Source organism: Sphaerodactylus townsendi, linkage group LG02 (assembly GCF_021028975.2).
Source record: "Sphaerodactylus townsendi isolate TG3544 linkage group LG02, MPM_Stown_v2.3, whole genome shotgun sequence".
Lineage (NCBI taxonomy): Eukaryota > Metazoa > Chordata > Lepidosauria > Squamata > Sphaerodactylidae > Sphaerodactylus > Sphaerodactylus townsendi.
The window spans coordinates 65,778,889-65,800,249 of record NC_059426.1 but is presented as its reverse complement, the minus strand read 5'-3'; the positions used below and the strand labels follow the sequence as shown (position 1 = coordinate 65,800,249).

General features: G+C 44.4%; 1 protein-coding gene across 1 annotated transcript in view; it reads left to right on the top strand.

The window, feature by feature from the left end:
* Nucleotides 1-8,232: 8,232 nt before the first annotated feature.
* The window catches only part of LOC125427273 (protein lifeguard 3-like), a 47,446-nt gene continuing 34,317 nt past the window's right edge, over nucleotides 8,233-21,361 (top strand). Inside the window, exon 1 of the mRNA XM_048486472.1 lies at nucleotides 8,233-8,515. The gene's annotated coding sequence lies outside the window, so the exon portion shown is untranslated. The remainder of the gene's footprint in view (nucleotides 8,516-21,361) is intronic.

Sequence of the window (21,361 nt, the reverse complement as noted above, 5' to 3'; positions counted from 1 at the left end):
TTTATATGCTGCTCTTCCAAATCAGCTCAGAGCAGCACACAACAATGAGGTTAAGATACACAATTGCTCATCTCCTGTACAGCTCTGAAGCTGGTGGAAGAACATGCTCCCTGTAGAAGGTGACACACAGCCGCAAAAGGCCTTGGAGGAACAGGGACTCCTGTCTCTTTTCACTGTGTAATGAATATCAAGATCAAGGATTGGATCCACTGCAATACTTCCACTTGCATTAAACCTCTTGTACAAGCTGAAACACCAAGAAAAAGGCAGCAGTAACTGCTTGTGCTAAGTCAGACTTATTGTATCTCCATTTGCGTTTCCATTCACATAAAGTGTAGCCTATTTCTGGGTGTTATAATGTATAGGGAGAAAATTCTAGCTGTTGCACCAGATCTTAAACAAGTGGAACTGCACTAAGCCCATTTATGTTTTTGCTTGTGCCTTGCTGGATTCCCACCCAGGTCTGTAGATCACAGTTACAGCCCACCTGTTTCCCCTGTTTTATTGGAACTTCCCATCTAGCAGAGGAGTTGGGAGAGAATAAGCACAGAATACAGCTCAATTGTCTTCAGGCTTGTTCAGGGCCTGATTACATGATATACTTTTCTTAGTATAAGCATAAGCATTTATTGTCATCGTGCACGCACAACGAAATGTATAGCAGCATTCCTCGATGCACACAATTTCAGACTCATACCCCATCCTCACTTTCCCCTTCCTCCACCCATCCCTACACAGCCCCAAACACATCAACACAAAGCCGCGGAGTTTAGCATAGCCACAGCTCTAGAGTAGAAGCTGTCTCTAAGCCTCTTTGTCCTAGTTTTGATAGACCTGTATCGTCTGCCGGTTGGTAACAGTTCAAAAAGAGAGTGTGCTGGATGAGACGGGTCTCTCAGAATATTTTGGGCTTTCTTTTGGCTTCGGGAATTATAGAGTTCTTCCAAGGAGGGGAGAGGGCAGCCGATAATCCTCTGTGCAGTAGTGATCACCCTTTGGGGCGCCTTCCTATCTGCCACTGTGCAACTGGAGAACCATACACAGATGCAGTAGGTTAAGACACTCTCTATAGCACAGCGGTAAAAGGACACCAGGAGTTTTCCATTCAGTTGTTGTTTCCTTAAAAGTCTCAGATAGTACAGTCTTTGTACTATCTCAGTACAGTATAAGAGCAGCAGTGGTGTAGTGGTTAAGAGCAGGTGCACTCTAATCTGGAGAATTGGGTTTGATTCCCTGCTCTGCCACTTGAGCTGTGGAGGCTTATCTGGGGAATTAGATTAGCCTGTGCACTCCAACACACGCCAACTGGGTGACCTTGGGTGAGTTTCAGCTCTTTGGAGCTCTCTCAGCCCCACCCACTTCACAGGGTGTTTGTTGGGGGCAGGAAGGGAAAGGAGATTTTGTAAGCCCCTTTGAGTCTCCTTACAGGAGAGAAAAGGGGGGTATAAATCCAAACTCTCTCTTCTCTTAGTTGTGTCCCTGACTTAGGTTGACAGATGTGGTCCATGTGCATTTTCCATTTTCCCCAACAAGCTAAATAGTGAAGGATCCCTCTCTGCCTGTGTGCTATGATTCCTGTCCAAATTTGAACCATGCATGCCTGGGGAAGTACAGAACTCCCAAACCATGGGCTATTGAGAGTTTTCCAGGTTGTGTACCCATGGTGTGGTAGTTTTTGGTCCTAACATTTCACCTGCATCTATGGCTGCTATCTTCAGAGGTATGTCATGAGAAGCCATGTTTCTCTCTGGTGCAGTGCAGAGTGACTGTGTTGGGGGGTGTATATTTTGTCCATCCGCAGGTGGGAGTTGAAATCTTATTTGCTGGATGGAGCTTATTTGCAACTGCACTAGCATGGGTCTGGGTGGAGTTCATTTGCAATTGTATTTGAATGTCTGGTTTTTGGTTATGGTGTTTTTTAGTACAGGTGGCTAAAAAACACCAAAACTAAAAACCAGAGACATGCAGATGCAACTGTAAATGAACTCTATGCAGACACATGCAAAAGCGCCTCACCCTCCTATTTTTTAAAAAGCCTTTCAGTGCTGTTTTGGCTGAAATGTTATCACCTAATTTGTAGGAACTACTAGGGGAACGCTTTCCAAACACAATATTTCTGCAGACATCTTGTGTGCTCTATCTGAACAATGCAGCCCAGCCATTTCCAAAAATTGTGTTCAGTCTTTTCAGAAGTCCATGACAATACTTTCATTTGTTTCCAACAGAACAAAAATAGGAGGGGATAGAGAACCCCATGCAGCAATGTGTCAATTTGATTGTTGAGAGGGGTTTTTTCCTCTTTCACTTGCCAGAATTAAAAAAAAAATGTACTTCCTTGATGTGGAAGCTGAATGGGCCCCAAAGAAAGTCATATAAATTGTAAAAGAGAAAAAAAAGGGGGGGGATTAGTATACTATGACACTATTGGCAAAGAAGAAAATAAATCCTATGTTTATTTAAGCGGTACAAGAATAGATCTGTAGCAAGTACACAAGGGAAAAATACGAGAAAACAACTACTTCTACATGGTGATGGTTCTCTATTGCATTTTCTTTGCTGCTGCAGAGGCATTTGTGGTAGCTATGGAATATTCACATTACTGTTTCTCCCATAGTTTCCTTGCCCCAGCCCTACCGCCAGCACAGCCTCCCCACCACTGGACCTTTTCATGCTTTTAAACATAATAAGCAATTGCTATATCACAACAATACAATCACATAAGTTATTTCACTAGTCATCCAGCATCTACTGACACAGAAAGTCTCCCTGTTGGCACAGCTGTGTGTGCGGTTGACTGGATGCAGCAGACTGAGGCAAGAAAAATTATGTCAATATGAGAGGAACCTTAAAAAAAAAAACCTCCCAGCACGGTTGGCTGATCATTCCATTGTGTGAATGCACTAAAAACCCCAGTTCCAGTTTGGATGTCAAACCGAAATAAAACCTCCCTGAGCAAACAATCTAGGAACAAGATCCACCAGACCATGGCCACACAGCCCAGAAGACCCACCACAACCAATCTAAGAATACTTTGTTAATTACAACTGAATGCACATTTCATTTTTTGGCAGGAGAAGTGAAGGTAGATAGAACCCCAAAAGAAAATTTTTAAATAAAAAAGTAAAAAGAAAGCTATATAACAAGAAAAAATTGAAGCTTTTCTTGACATGTGAAATGCTGAGCCTGGAAAAGCCTTACCTGCTGGATTTCCTCTAATCCCAGCACAACTATTAAAGGCACAGGAGCACTGTTAAAATGAAAGTCAGTAACCCTGGAAGTAGGTTACTAGGATGTAAACATTAAGAACCAAGGCTGAAAGACAATACTTGGTCAAAAGGTCCTGTGGAAAGATGGTAAATTTGCACTGAAGGACATACAAGACCAACCTAAACAGAGGTACATCTTCCTAAGCACATTGACTTCAAAGGACTTAGCAGGGTATAACTTTGCTTAGGATGGCACTGATAGTCACTCCGTCTTTCCTGATTCCTTAAATTAGGAATGGATACAAAGACCCCAAGGAAACATCTGTTCCTTTTACAGTTACATGGAAGGAAAAATTCTGTCAAATGTAACTTTTCCTATCATCCTACATAGAGTAGGAAAAGACAACCCTCATAACATTATAGCTTCACGTGTGGTGTAGTGGTTGGTATGCCAGACTAGGATCAGAGAGACCCAGGTTTGAATCCCTACTGTGCCCTTAAGCTGCTGCGTGGCCTTGGATCAGTTGCTTTCTATTAGCCTAACATACCTCACAGGGCTGTTGTGATGATAAAATGAAAGAAAGGGGAGTGATATATATCACTTTGAGCTCCTTGGAGGAAGAGCAGGGTAAAAATGTACTAAGGAATAATTGGGGGTGGAGTGGGGTGTCAAGCTCTGGCAACCTTAGTGATGGGGACCAAACTATGGCTATATCCATGCATCTTTGGGTATTGCACAATTATTGCACTATAAATCATCTCTCAGCTGCTGTATTGTGTTTTCTACACAAGAAATTCCAGTTGTGAACTATTGTTACAGTCCAACAATTGTACATTGATGTGTGGATGCTGCCTATGACTTCCTGCATCACTCTGGCAACGGGTGGCTTTTCTTTGAATCCCATCTCTAAAAGAAAAGGAAACCTCTTTCTTTTTAATATTCTGGTTGAATATTCATAACTGGGTCTTTGTTCAAACTAAAATTGGACCAAGGCCAACCTTTTAAGGCATTAATGTGGAGAGGCTGCCACCCTGTGGAGCTTTTCAGTCTCTACATTTTGGAAAGGAATCAGAATGAAACTCCACAGGTTTGGGGAAGTGGTGGAGGAGTCGGGCGACATGTGTCGTTGTAACATTTCTTGAAGCTCCTTTTGATATAATGGTGACACTTTCGTCCACCGAGTCTCCATCACAACCAGAAAAGTTTCACGATAACCAAGTTCACCATTCAGTGGCCATGCAAGATGTTTTTAGAGCACTCCTACTAGCTCAACTGAAAAAAGAGGGAAAGAGATGCACTGTCTCAATCACCAAATTGACTTCCCATGTTGGGTCTAGCTGACTCCAGGGGTCAATGGTGGCAGGATTCAATATTCTGAAGAAAACTTTTTAAAAAGATGTCTAGGGATCATGTCAGGGGAAAAGGCTGGAGTGTTCAGAGGCAGTGAGCCCCCTCAGAGGGTGGCATGTGGACAAGGGTCTGCTTTGCATTTTTATCTTTTGGTGATTTGCGAGCATTTAATTGCCATGAAGTATTTTAAGGCTGCAAGATGATGCACATTTCCCTCAAGTAAGAACCACTGAGCTCATTCAGAGTTAATAAGTAAATATGGTTAGGATTCCATGGTAGTTCTCCCAGTGATCTCAGTGGGAGAGGTAAGCATATGCTGCTATCCTTTCAGACAATGGGGATTTTAAAATGCTAAGCATTCTGATGGGTTGTGTCTCTTATGCTTCTTATGCATATCTGCATACAATTTAATTTATAGACTGTGTAATCCTACACAAATTTACTCATTTCTAATTTTTCATGGATCTCAGTTGGCTTTGAAAGTAACTGCATAGGATTGCATGTTATAGTATGTTAAATATAATCACAGTGTTAAATTTGTGTGTTTTTTTAAATTAGAAATACGTAACTACAAAGCTACAATAGATTTCTTAGGCTTTAATTTTCTTCAAGACTCTCTGGCCTAGTTCTCACAGATAGGTTAAACCAGAGTCTAGACTGTACCACTTTCAGATTTAAAATGGAACACTCATATTCAAAAAGAAATAATAGAGTCGGGTGGTATATTTTATAGTGGTTAGAGCAATGGACTAGGATCTAGAGACCTCAGTTCAGATCTCTGTTTTGCCAAGGAAACTTGCTGGGTGACCTTAGGCCAATCACACACACTCAGCTTCCCATACCATGCAGGGTTGTTGTGACAGCACTGTGCATCTGGTACGTTTGGGTTGCTCAGCAGCTGGCACTGCAAAACTGAGCCTGTCTTGGAGGCTGGCATCACACAACTAGGCTATAGTTATTCTACATAGATGCTGCCAAGGACATGGCAGGAAAGAAAGCTGAAGATGGAGGAGGGGAGGGCAAATAAAGGTAGGTTGGTCAGTGAATTAGAAGGAGAGAAGGAAGTTTGAAAACTAGGGGAGAGGTTATGGGGACTTTCAGGAAATGAAAAGAGGAAGTAAGATGCACCTGTAAGATGCACCTGTAAGTCCATGCTGGTCTCCTGCTTGTTTGCATGTGTGTATTGGTCAACAATGTTTTTCATCTTGCAATTTTGTTGAAACCATCTGGCTACAACTAGTTTGGGAGAAAAATGCTGCTGTCTCCAGAACACAACATGATAATGGGCAAGAGATGACAGGGTTTTGCTCCCCATATCCATGTGTTTCATTTTTGTTTAAACATGTACCTTAGACACACATTTATACACAAAGATCCCCCTTTACCTTACTGTTTGCCTACTACCTTCTTTCTTGGACTGATGAACACTTGCTTCTGGCTCAATATACAAGTGAGAATTTCTACTGCCAATAAACAAGAAACCCTTTCAGGACCTGCTATTTAGTAGAGAGAATTCTTTAGGTAAGAAGTGCAACCCCTTGGCATTGCCTCCTGGGCAAATGGGTATGGAAGTGACAGCTGGACATGTGTTTCCCATAGCAACCAATGGAAACAAAGAATAAATATGCTATTAACTATTATTCTACTGTACAGGAATAATTAAAATGTTAAAATGAGCCAAAAGTTTTAAAAATGAATTCATTTTTAACAGAACTAAGAATGAAAATGCACTAAAACTGATGAGATTTAAGCATACTGAACGTGAAAGCATGACTTTCTTCAGAACAGAAAGGAAACAGTAGGGTGCGGTGGGCGGGCTTATAAATGATGCAAAGAATAGGAGGAAACAAGTGAGAGATCTTTCCCTGCCACAGTCTGCTTAGAAAGTGGGAAAGATGAGATGCCATTTAGTTAATACAAAATGCATTAAATGGGCAAGTCAAAAACTGGCAAGTTGCGCTGTTCAACAGGCCTTGAATAGGATGTGACCATCCCTGAAGAGAAAAAGGAAAGCCATCTTTTGTTATAATTATTACAAGCGTTTCAAAGCCCTAAACATAGCAGCTTCAAAGCAAATGCTATTAAAATTATTTATACAACATAGTGCTCACATACCATTTTTTTCTACACAGTGGTCACCTTTGGATACAAGAAATGTCATACAAGAAGCAGCCCTGTATAAACTGATCATATTTGGGAACATACCTGTATCTTGCAAGGGGGTCTGCAGACCTTTCATAAAATTATATCCAGTATTCACAAGGACTGGTTCCAACAGTGCCTTAAGGTGTATATTCCACTTGCTGGATTTCAATTTTATGTTTGCTTTCCATTGTGCATATAGTACCATCTATGGCTACCCTGCTTTTAAATCTGCCTGCTGCACTAAATTATATACAAGATCCAAAATCACACATTTCTGAATGAAAGTGTAAAGGAAACCTTATATCCACTCCTATGACCAACATTGGGTTGCATCTACAGACTGAGAATTTTAACAAAGCTACGCTGTTATTTTAAACATGGTGATTAATATGGTGGGAAATTTCTGCAGGACCCTGTCAACGATAGAAACACTGGTAACACTGGTAGTACTTTTCTTTCTTTCTAAAAATATTTTGCACACATCACATCCATAGCAGACATCGCATCCTATAAAAAGCAATGATCAATAACAAAACCCTTAAAAAATATCAGTCAAAACATCATCATCAGTTTGGATATGTTAACACTGCAATATGTAGCAATACTCCACTGATTGCAATAGGCTTGGACTTCAATAATCCTGTACTGGATAATTGGTATTAGAAAGAGAAAGGATATATGATACACTACTACCTTGACCATGTGGGAAGTGTTTCCGCAATAAATACATAAGAACAGACAGATCTCAAAACCACAAGCACTAAATCACACTATACAACAGTCCTGATATTATGAGTTAAGATAAGGGCCTTCTATTTTTATCAATAACACCTGTTATAACTTAACAGTAAAAGTGGAGCCCACAATGGAGCAAATAGCAGCTCCCATAAGTTATTTTAGGGCAGGAAAATGGGCGTGTGGTGGGAGGCTTAACTGTTCTCCATGTGGGCCACATTCCAATCCAGATCCAAATTGAGCTTGGGAACCAGGATATGAGTTGAGGACTGCATGACATATAGTTCAGCCTCCACGATGCCTAAACAATTGTGGAAATGGAACTGAGGAGCCTTCAAAAGCATATTTTCTGTGTAAGTGGTGTGGTCTAAAGACATTTGGTTCTGTCGCCTCACACTAGAAGCAACATGGACAAGATGCTGTGTGTGTTAAGGGCCCTCAAGTCACTTCCGACTCATGGCAACCCTACACATTAATGACCTCCAAAGCGACCTATGATTAACAGCCTTTTCCTGGCATGCTTGTCAACTGGCAAGCTTGTTTCCTGGCATACTTGTGTGTCTTTTTCAGTGACTGTTGTTTTCTCATAATGTGATGCTACGTGTTTCCGCGTCTTCTCGAGTGCAACTTTAGCATCCGAGTCGAGCTGCAGATCTGGATGTCTCCCCCACCTCAGCATCGGATTAGGCGTAATTCGCTTTCTGCTAGAAGTAGTCGGTCCTGCCTGGTGGGGGAGCTTTCTGCTAATCGGATTCAGGAACGCATCACGTGAAGTGTCTCCTCCCTTTCGTCGTCCCTGCCCTCCATCTCGCCAGCTGGTGCAACAGGAGGGCGAACTTCTCAGGCGGAGTCGTGGCGCGCAGCTGCTAAACCAACGTTGCAGTGGCTGGAGAGTTTGCCAAGAGAGGAGCGGAGCCGCGGCCCAGGGCTGAGAAAAGGCTCGAGAAAAAGGCTTATTTGGTCGCAGCCAGAAGTGAAGGAAGGGAATTAGGGGACAGCAGCCCCCGAGGCTTTGAGGTTTCTCCCGGCGAAGGTTCTCAGCGCATCCCGGTTGGTTCTGCTGCGGGGGGATCTCCAGGTAAGGAATCGTCCATTCTCTGGGATTCTAATCTGGATTTTTAACCCTTATGTGGCTCTTCAGGAAAGTTTTGTCTTGGTGACAACAAATCCCTGTAACCAATTCCACAGTTTCTGGCCCTGCCCTGGTTGTCGCTGTAGCCCAGGTAGTGCCTTCTGGTTCTTAGTCACTAGCGTCTTGAGTTGGGCGGCCCAGGCTGTCGTCAGAGCTCAGAAACTAAACAGGGTGCTCCTGATTAGGACCTGGGCGTTGGGTCATCAGAAAGTCCAGCGTAGCTATGCAGGCAGTGACTTGATGGCACTTTCTACCACCACCAGTGCAAAATTTCTATTACAGAGATCCTGGGGCTTGCTGACATTCCTAGCATTTGACCTACCCTTTCCCTGCTGTCCTGTGCACTGAGGAACATTCTGCTTATGTTCAAGGGTGCTTCTTTTCAACTAGGTTAGATATTAAATATAAGTCCCAGGGCTTAGCCCTGGCACAAATGAAGCCTTGGCGGTACCCCCAGGTGAGTTCTAGCTGACTCCTCACATGTCTGTCTTTCTCCAGGTAAAATTATGTATCGGGGTGGTTTGGCTGCTCCTGCCTGTCCCCAGGCATAGGCACATGGAGATGTTTATTAACAGGAGAATTTGTTTTGTTTCCAATGGGTGTGGTTGGTAGAGGGGTAGCGCGGGCTTCCTGGAAATGAGGCTGAAGTTTCCTCTGGCTCTTGTGGAACATTGTCTGTGTGCCTTAGGGACAAGAAACGAGAAGCTGCCAAAAAGTATAGCTTACAAGGGAATCTGAGGCAACATTACAGAATATTACAGGAGTGGCAAACTGATAATTTTATTTGAAGGCTGCCTTTCTCAAATTAGACAAAGTGATGCATACAGTAAACATTGCAACATTGTAAAGTTCTATTCCCTGATTTTTTTAAAAAATCATCTCGAGCAATTCCAGCATAGTACAGTTTTCGTTCATTTATAAACATTGTCTCTCTAATATTTCTGCTTTGAGCGTTCTGTAAAATGACGTAGATGATTTCTTCAGGCAGGCTGTACTACAAAGAGGAGCCACAGCAGAGAATGTCCATGTGCAGATAGTTGCTGATCTTGACCTTTGAAGGGTGGTGCCCTCAGAAGGTTTTGTTCAAATGAGCAAAGCTCACACAATGAATCTTAGTAGGGTATGCAAATATGTGGGGCCAGATCTAATGATCACCCATTTGGCTGATAGTTCTGGGAACCTAGAGTCCCTGAAAGAAAAGACATCTATAGTCATGAACACTTTCTGGAAGTAGCAATCATTGTAGCCTGACAAAAACTAGGATCTGGGGCACTGATTCAGCTGAAGGGAGAAACTTCCACAAGATTGGCAGGCCACGAGGTTGCCTTTGCATGAAAAAAGGTCAAGAAACTGGGAAAGGGGCAGAAATAAGCTCTGTGTGCCAAGAGCATAAAGTGGTGTAGCGAAGGGGAACAGGATAAAATAATGGGAGTGGGTCAGCCAGGAGGACTGTGATGCACTCCTGTCCCCTGCCTCCAGAGGGTGGTAGAGAGCGCGGAAGAACCCCCCAGCCGTTGCGCCCTTACCTGCTCTGCCAGCCCTGCAGCAGGTTGGTGTATTTGCTCAGGGCCCCCTCCAGCACCGATTCCGACCTCCGGATGGGCGTCAGGCCCCCTCCGCCGCCCGCACCCGGACTGGCCGCTGCTGAACTGGGGCTGCTGCTGCTGCCTCCATCCGGCCTTCCAGCAGCACCCCCTGCCGCTGCTGCCTGGCGGCCCGACAGCCCCCGGCCGGCCGAGGAGCAAGGCGAGGAGCCGGCCGAAGTGGGGCGGCTGCTACTGCGGCTGCTGCTGTTACTGCCTCCGCCCGGGGCTGCCGCCGCTCCTTCGGGGCCGCCCTGCGCCGTCGCCGCGGCCGCTGCCTTCTCCATGGAGCACGCGGGGAGGGACTGGAGCCGCTCCGGCCTCGGCTGCAGAGGGGGGCCGCCGGCCGGCTGGCCAATGCCCGACTCATACGCGGGGCGAGCGGGGAGATGAAGGCACGGCCGGGCGAGGGACCCGCCGCCGCCGCCGCCTGCTGCTGGGTGGGAGGGGGTAGAGGCGGCGCCGGAGCTTTGTGCCCGGACGGGGAGAGACCCGCCCCGACCCCTCTCCAAGCGCGGCCTCTCCCGCCAGGCGCAGCTGCGAATGCCGCCTCGGCGCTCCAGAGAGCCAGGGAGGGAGGGAGACTCCCACCACGCAGAGGCGGAGGAGGAGGAGGAGGCGGCAACCCAAGTCCTACCACGGCTCTCCTCCAGCCGCGCAAGCCAAAGCTGGCTCGTGTCCCTACGCCATTTGCGTGCGCAAGCCGCGGCAGGCTGCTCACCCCGGGATATGCAGCAGCCCGAGCGAGTCCCAGGGCTGTCAGAAGCAAGCTCTTCCTTATAGGACTTCTCGGTGTATGGGACCGAGCCAGGGACCTCTTGAGGGTTCTGCCCTTTTGAATGGGAGGGGGTGTCAGCAGTGGTGGGATCCAAAAATTTTAATAACAGGTTCCGATGGTGGTGGGGTTCAAACAGTGGCGCCGCCGCACACATGCACTTCCAGTCCCTATTGGGCAGGGAGGCTGCTTTAGTAACCCCTTCTGGGCACTCAGAAAAAATTAGTAACCACTTCTAAAGAAGTGGTGAGAACTGGTTGGATCCCACCTCTGGACCGTGTCAATAGGGTTACTAGTAGCGCCGTTTGACCCTGTGCATGCTTACATGGGAAAGAGCCCAGCTGAGTTCTGGAGACCTTGCGGGGTCCTCCTGTGTGCGCTCGCCCGAGGAATTAAGGACACGGAATCCACATGTCGGCATGGGTATTGCGTGTTTGTTTGTTTGTTTGTTTGTTTGTTTGTTTGTTTGTTTGTTTGATAGGCCAATATGCTGACTCTGTGTGTAAGGCCACTTCATGTATTCAAGTGAAGCTTTTCAATGCATGAATAGTTACTACCTGGTTATGCCAGCATACAAAACTGCTGTTAAAGACACAAAGCAAGGAACATGTTGGCAATGGCCGTTTCTGCACGGGCAATTCATGGCGGCCTGGAGACGGTAAAAACACCGTCTCCAGGCCGCCGATGTCGCGACGGGGCGAAGCTGCAACGCCGAGCCAGCCGCCGCTTTCCTCAGCGCCCGCCTGCCTGGCCTGAAGAGAAGCGGCAAGCTTCCCCAGAGCGCTTCCCAGCGCTCTTTTTGGGGAAAGCCTTGCCCGGCGCATGAAGCCGCTGCCGAAGCGAATAACGGCAAGCGGCTTCATGCCGCCCTCCCCCACCTCGGCACTCCCACTCTTCAATCCCTGGGCCTCCGGCGCGTCGCCGAGGCCTGGGGACACGCCCTGGCCTCGGGCGACGCGCCGGAGGCCCGGGACAGGGTTGGTCGGCTGGGCGCCGGCAGCTCAGCGGCGCTCGGCTGGCTGCCCAGCTGTGCTTTTCAAGCGGACCGGCCCATGCGGACGGTCCTAGCGCCTTTCAGGTCGGGCGCCAATGCGCGCGAAAACCTGCGCCATTCCGACCGTGCAGAAACGGCCAATGTTAGATACAAAAAGAAGAAAAAGGGAGCTGAACGCCTGGAGGAAGCAGTTCTTTCTTTCCCCACTCATCTCATAGTTTTCATCAATAACTTCTCAAGAGTCTAGAAGAGTCAGATAGATCCAAAAGGCCAGCTGGATGCTGAGAATCCTGTTGAGATTGGGAAACCAGACTTCAGATTTTTTTCCTGTACCCAAGTTTAATGTCTTATCACCCAGGATATAGAGACAACCAATTCTTCACAGCAGCCACATGACAAACTACCCCGACAAACAGATCCCCCCCCCCCATAGGTACTCCGAATATGCTTGCTTTCTAATGTAAATTCCTGTTACCCTAGGGAGTTTGTTCATGCTCATGCCAGGCAAGATAAGTATCTGTGACTTTGAAAGTTTTCATTTAAACTTGATGTTATGCTTGCAAAGAAGTTTAACGAATTAGCCAAAAGTGCCAGAGGAAAACAAGATGTAATGGCATAATCCTAAGCAGAGTTGCATCCTTCTAAACCAGGGGTAGGGAACCTGCTGCTCGAGAGCCGCATGCGGCTCTCTTCTGTTCTCTTTGCACTAAGCGCTCCACCCAGAGCCAGCAGCCGCTGGCTCGATTCCCTTGCTCCGCCCACCTGCAGGCAGCAGGGCGGGCATGGACCAACTGGGTTCCTCTTCTCAGCCGGCTGGGTCCACGCCAAGCAGGCTTCCCTCTTGCCTGCCCCGTTGGAGCGGGGTGGGTGCTTTCCCGGAGGCTGGCGAGGCCGAGCCACTGGCCCCATCCTTGCCCGTCCTGCAGGCAGCAGGGTGGATGCATCCATGCGCTTCTCAGAATGAGCGGAGTAAAAGGTAAAAAAACCCAATATATACAGTGTTATCTTTATTTTAAATGTCAAAAATTATTTGCGGCTCCAAGTGTTTTCTTTTCCCGTGGAAAACGGGTCCAAATGGCTCTTTGAGTGTTAAAGGTTCCCTACCCCTGTTCTAAACCCATTGACTTCAGTGGACCAAGAAAGGTGTCATTCTTTACTGTAAAGCAGTTTTCAGATGTTATGAACAAACACTGGGTTGTTCATTACAAGCTTCTGCTTTGTTCGTGAGGAGAATAAACCCGCTTTATTCTTGACTTGGTTGTTCCTCTCCTACTGCACAGAATTGAGACTCATTTAAGAAGTCTGTGATCCAATCACAAGTTATTGCCGTGTGTAAATTTAAAGTGCTTTAATAGAGTAGAGTTTGTTCTTTCTCACAAACTGTGTTCTGTATCTGTTCTAGCTGCAAGCCACCAAAAAAGATAATGTGATTTTTCTGAAGGAATAAAATTACCACTGTAGGTCCGGAGCAAGGTTGGCAGGCAGGAATGGAGGTGGGGGGAGAAAATTTAACCAGCCCAAACTCCCAAAATTGTTTCTAAAGACTAGGGTGACTTCTCTGGTGCAAAATAGTACAGTGGAGAATAGTGGCTATTTTATGGCCAGAGCCTTGCTAAGTCATGCCCTTCTTGATCGTCTAGATTTGTGTTTGTACCCTCTGGGAGTCTTGTCTCCCACACAGGAGATACCACAGTTGTACACATCCATTTCTACCTAAATGAATGGCTGCATATGAGAGAAAGAGCATACATGCCAGCAGTAGGGGAAATGAATTCTGTGATTATCGTGTCCCTGGATTGTTCAATAACAAGACTCTGTATTGTCGAAGGCTTTCACGTCCAGATTAAATTGGTTCTGGTAGGTTTTCCAGGCTGTGTGGCCATGGTCTGGTGGATCTTGTTTAAGTGGATCCGGTGGATCTTGTTCCTGATACTGTTTCATAATAAAAATGTAATCTGAACACAGAGTCTTGTTCTGGTGGGTTTTCCAGGCTGTCTGGCCGTAGTCTGGTGGATCTTGTTTAAGATCCACCAGACCACGGCCACACAGCCCGGAAAACCCACCAGAACAAGACTCTGTGTTCAGATTATATCTTTATTATGAAACAGTATCAGGAATAAACATTTGCACTTCTGTTGCCAGAACTGAAGCAGAAGCAGACTGATGCTCTCCATTATACCCCACATCATGCCCCATGTCACACAATACCACCTCGACTACCCATTCTTAAGGGGGGGATGGTACCTCACCAGTCCCATGGTCCAGAGACATGCTCCAGAGCCAAGGCGGCGTTCCCCAGGGTCAAAGCAACCTACATTCCACACCACTGACAGAACTACAACAGCAGGTGCCTAATGAAGTAATAAGGCATTGCTTGGGAAACCGAACAACTAAAGATTGAGAAAGTGCACCCAACCACAGTAATGGAAAGGGAGAGCGGAGAATGAAGAGAGCAAGAATCCCACATCCCAGGTGGGAGAGACGTGGCAGGATCAAACCAGTCAGTGGGTTGATCATGACAACAGTGTTGCATAATGTGTATGGGTTCCTAACTGCAGTAGGGATGAGAGTCATGTGTCTGAGCTTGCACAGCAACTCAAGGAGGATGCATCAGTATGCAACTAGAAGTCTGATAAATGACTCCAAATTAAAATGGGGACCATACTTCATTCTTATATCTTTAAAAGTGTTTAACAGTAGGAATAAGGTGTTCTCATTCATTCGCAGTGTTCCCATAGGAATCACTGGCTGGGCATGCTCCCTGGTTAGGAGGAGGCCAACCTTAAACCATGACTTATAGAGATAGCAGGTAGCTGCCTCCAAGGGTGGATGATTCTGTTGTGGGAGTGACTGATGGTGTGCCTGTTGTTCCCTAAACAGCAACATAGGGCAATCAGAAGGAGGCAAAACTAGCTCAGTGAATCAGATATGCAGAGATGTAGCCATCAACCTTCTTTGTGGGTGGATAAATTGTACTCACAGGAGCCTCTTTACTGTTTCGGATGGTAAACTGTTAATTCTTTCACAGCATACGGTATATTTTATATAAAAATAGGCAAAAGCACTGAGGAGGAGGAAGATTGAGTCTATACATACATTTCTTTCTGCTCACATAGACCTTCAAGTTAATTTGTAACAGACCGCTGTTTGCTTCTTTCTTAGAGATTAGGGGTGGGAGTAAAATGCATTGGTATTTTTCATATTTGTTTATTAGACCTGGGATTTTTTTAAAAAAGCTGATACTGTTCAGGTTTTTACAAAAGTGTGGGATTATTAAACATAAACCTGAAAAATATGCATGCCTCCAGAGACTCCATGTGGTTCTGGGAGGTAGCATGTGGACTTCAGAGGCAGGTGCAGAGTTGAATGTTGAGCCAGGCTGAGACCTGTATTCAACTGTGGGCTTGACTTGGCCAGGTCCAGCTTTAAATGGTGGGCTCTACCTTCAAAGCCCGCCATGTAATGCTGGATCTAGCAAGGCGCTGAACTGCAGGACTGGCCCAACGTTGAACTGCAGGATTGACCTGGCTGTGTCCAGTGTTGAACTGTGCACTCAGTAGCGTGGACTTCATTGATGGTGTGTGCAGTTTAATGCTGGACCTGGCCAGGCTTCAGGTGAGGGAGGGAAGGGAGAGGGGTTTTCATTTTCCTTGTTTCTTTAATGGTGGCAAGCTGGATGGAGGCTAGCCAAAAATGGTGACAAGCCAAAAAAACTTGGCATTTTTTGGGATATGATTTTTAGCTCCCTTTTATTGCTGAATTTTGAGGGGTGGTGGTAACCCCCCCTGAAAAATACCAGCAATTAAAAAAAATTCTGGTTTGGATTTACTCACAGCCCACTCCTATTATAGGTTGTTAGGGTTATTGGTGAGTACACATACATTTTAGTAACCCTTTATGTGCATATTCTTTAAAAAATTAACTAGCCAGACTATGTGGTCTTGTCAGTTTTATTAAGCATTGGCAGTAACTTTGGCTGAGTCATAGTGATACAAACTGATTTATTAGAAGTATGCATATGTACATAATTCATTATTTATAAAATTTAAAGGAACCATATCCTGCTCCTGTCCATTTGTAAGTGACATGGGTGTGTTGACTATTTATGGAAATATAGAAAGATAAAATATCTTCTTGATATCAATTCCTGCATATTACATAAATACAGGATTATATAACTCCTTTGTAATGCTGAATAATAAAATGTATGTTTCACTGCTGAACTGCAAAGAAGGACTGGCAATTGACTTGGGGAAAATAATAATCACGTTTCACTCGGTGACCTTGGGCCACTTGTGTCCTCTCAGCCTAAGCCCTAAACTATCTCAAAGGGGGGGGGGTGTTTTGAGGAAACCATAGAGAAGTACCTGAAGTACCTTTGGGTTCTTTGGAGAAGAAAAGCATGGTGGACATTTCTATCTAAATAATAAATAACACTGGTGAAATCCACTTGAAGATTTTTTTCCCCCATAAACTTGTCCGATACTAAAAATAAGGTGGAAAATAAGATTGCTGTAGTAATTAAGTTTGAAAAATGCTTTCTTTCCTTTTTGCTATCAAGTTGCAGCTGACTTGTCGTTACCCTGTTGGGTTTCCAAGGCAAGGGACGAATAGAGGCCATTGTCTGCCTCTTGGTTGCAACCCTGGTGGTCTCCCATCCAAGCACTAATCAGAGCTGATCCTGCTTAGCCTCCAAGATCTGTTGAGATCAGGCTCACCTAGCACTTGGAAAATAGTTTCATTATCAGAGTATATGTTATCTTTGAAAAAAATGTGAAGGTTTAACATAGATCATATCTGGAGGAGGGTGGGTAGAGGATGTTGCTGGTATGTGTGATTGATGCTTATTGTTGTAATGTCTAGAAAGAACTAATTAGACTCTAGAAAGGACTAATTAGTGTATAGTCTGTACCACAGGAGTCAAACTCGCGGCCCTCCAGATGTTAATGAACTACAATTCCCGTCAGCCCTTGCCAGTATAGCCAATGCTCACGTTGGGAGGGACTGATGGGAATTGTAGTTCATGAACATCTGGAGGGCCGTGAGTTTAACACCCCTGGCATAATTATCTGAAAAATGTAGCATGGAATCTGGATGTTGATCATAGATTCAAGCGCTGAGCCTGACTAAGAACTCAGGGAAATAAATACACCACTGACTTAAAGCACCTCTGCCTTAAAGGGTGCCATTTGATTCCTTGGGGGATGTTCTTTTGTGAGGAAATCTTGCAGGGAAGAGTTCATGCTTGAGTGAGAGCACTTGAATGCCAAATAAGCTAGCAAGCAGGCGTTCAGCAGCTTTTCATCCTGTGTGTTCTTTCTTGCCTGGTACTGTGCTCTGGATGGCCTCTGTTCACTGTGGTTTAAATGGTTTTGCTGCAGGTAGAGTTTGCAAGACAACAAAGAAGCAGCCAGTAACGTGCGGGTTACACAAGGTCTCAGTTTTATGTCACTGCCATTGGTTAAATGTTGAAAGGATAGTGTTCTCCTTATTGGGTGACAACTTATTTACTGGAATATTTTGTCCTGTCTTTCTGCCCACATAGGGACTCTAGTATAAAAGGACTTTTTGTAAAAACAAAAATCTGGTTACAACATGTAGAAACTTAATAAAATGTCATATATTATATATGTCTGTATTGAAGTCCAGAAGACGCTTCTCATAGCTGCAGTGACAGAGAAGCTGAATCCCTCTTAAATCGCCCACCCACTGACTCTTGTTCATAAAGTTTCCTGAATACTGCCAGTCTTAGGGTCCTCCTTATTTCCTCAGGAAGATTGCAAAAGGAGCAGGGTTACTTATAAAGGGGACTGTGATCTCATTGATGCATATATGATAACCTTAGGTAAGATAGCAGAGAGAAAAGTTGGGAGGAATGAAAGTGGCTTACAGATTCATCCTGGGAGTGGGGATCCTTTTAGGATTTGTGTCCAATGTCTTGAGGGGCTACAAAGGTAAAAACCAACCTCTTCAACTGAATATGGCAGCAAATAAGCTCATAAAATGCTTCATAAGAGATGTAATATGGTCCCATCTATGCATTTTAGTCAAAGACAAGCAGCCATGTTGTACACCAGTGAAAGCTTCTGGATTGTCCTGAAGGAAGTATTCTGTATATTCCGCCTTTCTCATTGAGATTCAAGGCAGATTACATAGTTAAAGTCCAGTGCAATCAACAAGATGGGACATCCAATGAAGAATACAATAGAATTTGGACTACAGAAATTTGAAAAACAATAAACAGTACTGTAACAAAATAAAAGCATGTATTTTAACAGGGTTTTATTTTCTAAGACAGATTGGAGGGATGGCAACTAAATCATTCCTTATGCTATAAGGAAGAGGTGTCAGTGTTCTGAAATAAATTTCCTTTATAGTCTTGTAGGGGTTGTGCTGACCTTGTCTGAATTCAGTCTTGAGAGCTCTGTGAACGTGGACAAAAGGTATCAGCACTGAACCACTTTCATCAAGTATGTTGTGAACCACCCTGAGTTCGCTGAGATACTGTATAGATGGAAAAGTGAGTGCATTTTTACTGGTCCTGCCTATGTCAGCACTCATCCCCTAGTACACTAGAGATTTTTCAAGTATTTAAAAATAAAACTTTGAACTTGCTAGATCACTATGGTGTTATGATACACTGTTACAATCTACTAGGTCTCTACTTTAATTTTTCATTGCCCTTTTAATTGCACAGTTATAAGGGAAAAGGTGTGAGATGCAAGGAAGCAGGCTAAAGCCTTGCTTTAAAAAATGTGGGCACCAGCATATTGTAGCAATATGTAATCTAGCAAGTGATCTAGCAAGTCCACATTATTTAAGAAGCCTTCTGTTAGAAAGTGGGGGGAACTGTACATATGGGGGATGAGACAAGTAAGGGGAAAACCTTGTATGGATGTTCTGGTGTCTCAGTAAATTTCTTCATTTGCAGCATCAATGAAACCTACACAGAATATTATCTCTGTGTGGAAGAAGCCTTCAGTCCTCCTCTCCCCTCACTAGAGAAGTGAAAAGATTCTTGAACTGCTCTCTGCTCCAGACCTCTCTTATATTGCCTCCATTTGTGAGAAATGATCAGCCTTGCTGCTTCAGGAATTCTGGCACCAGACACTGAATTCAATAAGAAACAAGTATTATTTAATTCTGTTTATTCCCTACACTATCTTCTCCACAGAGCCAACTGAAGGAAAGCACACAAACATGACAAACTGAGGACAACATGTGGATTCTCCCAAAGATGACACTTTTGTAAGAAAGCAAACGTAGAGCAAAATAGCTTAATGGAAACAGACTGAGTTTTAACTACTCCATGAGTGCATACTACTTGGAGCAAAACCAGGTTGACAGTGTTGAACTCACCTCTGGAAAAAGCTCTGCTTTTGTCCAAAAAACAGTTGCCATTTTGGGGGGATGAACAGGGGAATTTGTACTGGAAACTTGGAAATTTCGGCACAGCCGTTCTCTTTGAATAGGTGATGTTACAGAGGTCAGGAGAGTAACGTATGCCAGAATGAAAGTAGGTGGCCTGGAAGATTGCTTGATGAACACTGTAGGCATTTGATTAATTATCTTCTGGTGTTCCCACTGTGGTATAGAAGTCTCTGTGGCAAGAAGTAATAAGGTGAGAAGCCCTGAGTCATATGGGAGGTTCCCATAATGTGGCACTTTTCATGCCTTTCTCCCCTGTTTTCAGGAGGGACAATTCTAATGTGGACTCTTCCCACACAGCCTGGGACTTTCTGTGTTGTCTGTGCAGTGTAGCAAGGAGCTTCCATCAAAGGAGAATCAGATGAATATCAGAATGACCTTTTCACTATGTACAAAAGCCACATTCAGTCCACGTTCCCTCCATTGTGTCAAAGAGTTGATATGAACTAGTTTTTGGAACCTGAAGTGGCTGAGGTACTGCTGGAGCAACAGAATAGATGCTGATTCAATGTATTAACTTTGATATTTCTCTTGGCCACATTGCAGGGTATCTGTGGTGGTTGTGCTATGCTAGCTTTAAAGGTTCAAGTTTTCGAACACTCCTTCAGAATGTTTATTGGAAGCTGTTCATGTCATGTTTTTTCACCATACTGAGGAATCTAGTGTTTATTAACAGATAAGGTATTTCAGAACTCCAGTGGATTCAGCCTTGCTGTTTTCCTTTTTCCTTGGGCTCAGTTTGGGCGAAGTCCATATATTAAGTTTTTATGTAATTTTAAGGCTGTATGTTGTCTGAGGTATGAGGTTGCTTGGATATAAAAGTTTTCCTCTCATAAACAAAGGTGAGGTTTTACTTCTGGGCCAGAGCAGTACCAGAAAGTGTAGATGTATTCTTAACGATAGGGTCTTTCAACATGATTTTTTGTCTTCAGTTGAATAGGGGTAAAGGGAGTAGAGACCAAGCTAGTTACTTTACATGAGTCACAACAATGTGTCTCCTTCAGAGCTTCCTTTCTGGCTCTGTGCCTTTTGAAATGGTAACATTTCCTGGAGGTAATTGTACCATCATGGAACAAAGCATTGATTAAAGGGTTTAAAGCTACCCTGGGCCAAGATCTGGAGGTTTGATTACCTATTTTTGCTCTTGTGTGTGAACACACTAAAAGCAGGAGCTGAAATGTGAATTGGATCACCTTGCCCATCAGTTTCTGCTTCTATGACATACAGTAAACATTCCCCAAGAATCACCCATGAGCAAGTGTCATACAGCATTTTTACCAGACCAAGATATAATAATCAAAATTTCAGTCACAGAAGGACAGAAGAGGGCAGATAATCTGGGCTAGGTGTTGAACATTTTTTGAAGTAGCAGCCATACCTCTCCTTGCTTTCCTGCCATAGAGGGATTCTTGTTATCTTCTACTCATTCATGGTCCACACATGAGATATTTATTGTGCTGCAAAGTCATGTTCCCTTCACAGCCTAATCTTTTGGTGCATCAAGTTGGTCAAGTGCTGGGTCAATAAACTGAAATTCAAACTAGATAAGACTGCAAAGCTACTGGTTGATTCAGCAGAGGAGGGGGAGGGGGAGTAGCCAGGCTTGGATGAGCCTTCATTCCCTTGAACTAGCAGGTTGGGGTTTGGAGCATACTAAGAGATTCATCCCTTCAGATGGACCCTTGAGTTTCATCTGTGGTATGTATTGGTTTTACTCAACTTTGGTTGGTTAACCAGTTGCATCTGTTTCTGGAAAAGTGAGATTTGTGTTGGGGTCACATTCAGAAAAGATTAATATAGTGCACACTTTATGGTGCTACCTTTGGAGTGTGTTTGGAGCATTTGCCTGTTACAGAATGCAGCTTCAGAGACTATTTGTTACTAATTTATGGGGAAATTTCATTGTTAAGATTCATTTTCAAGCGCAATTAGAACATTCTGGTACTTAGAATTAAAGCTCAAAACAGAATGGGATACAACTCCAAGTTGACCTGTCCAACATTAAGACTGCC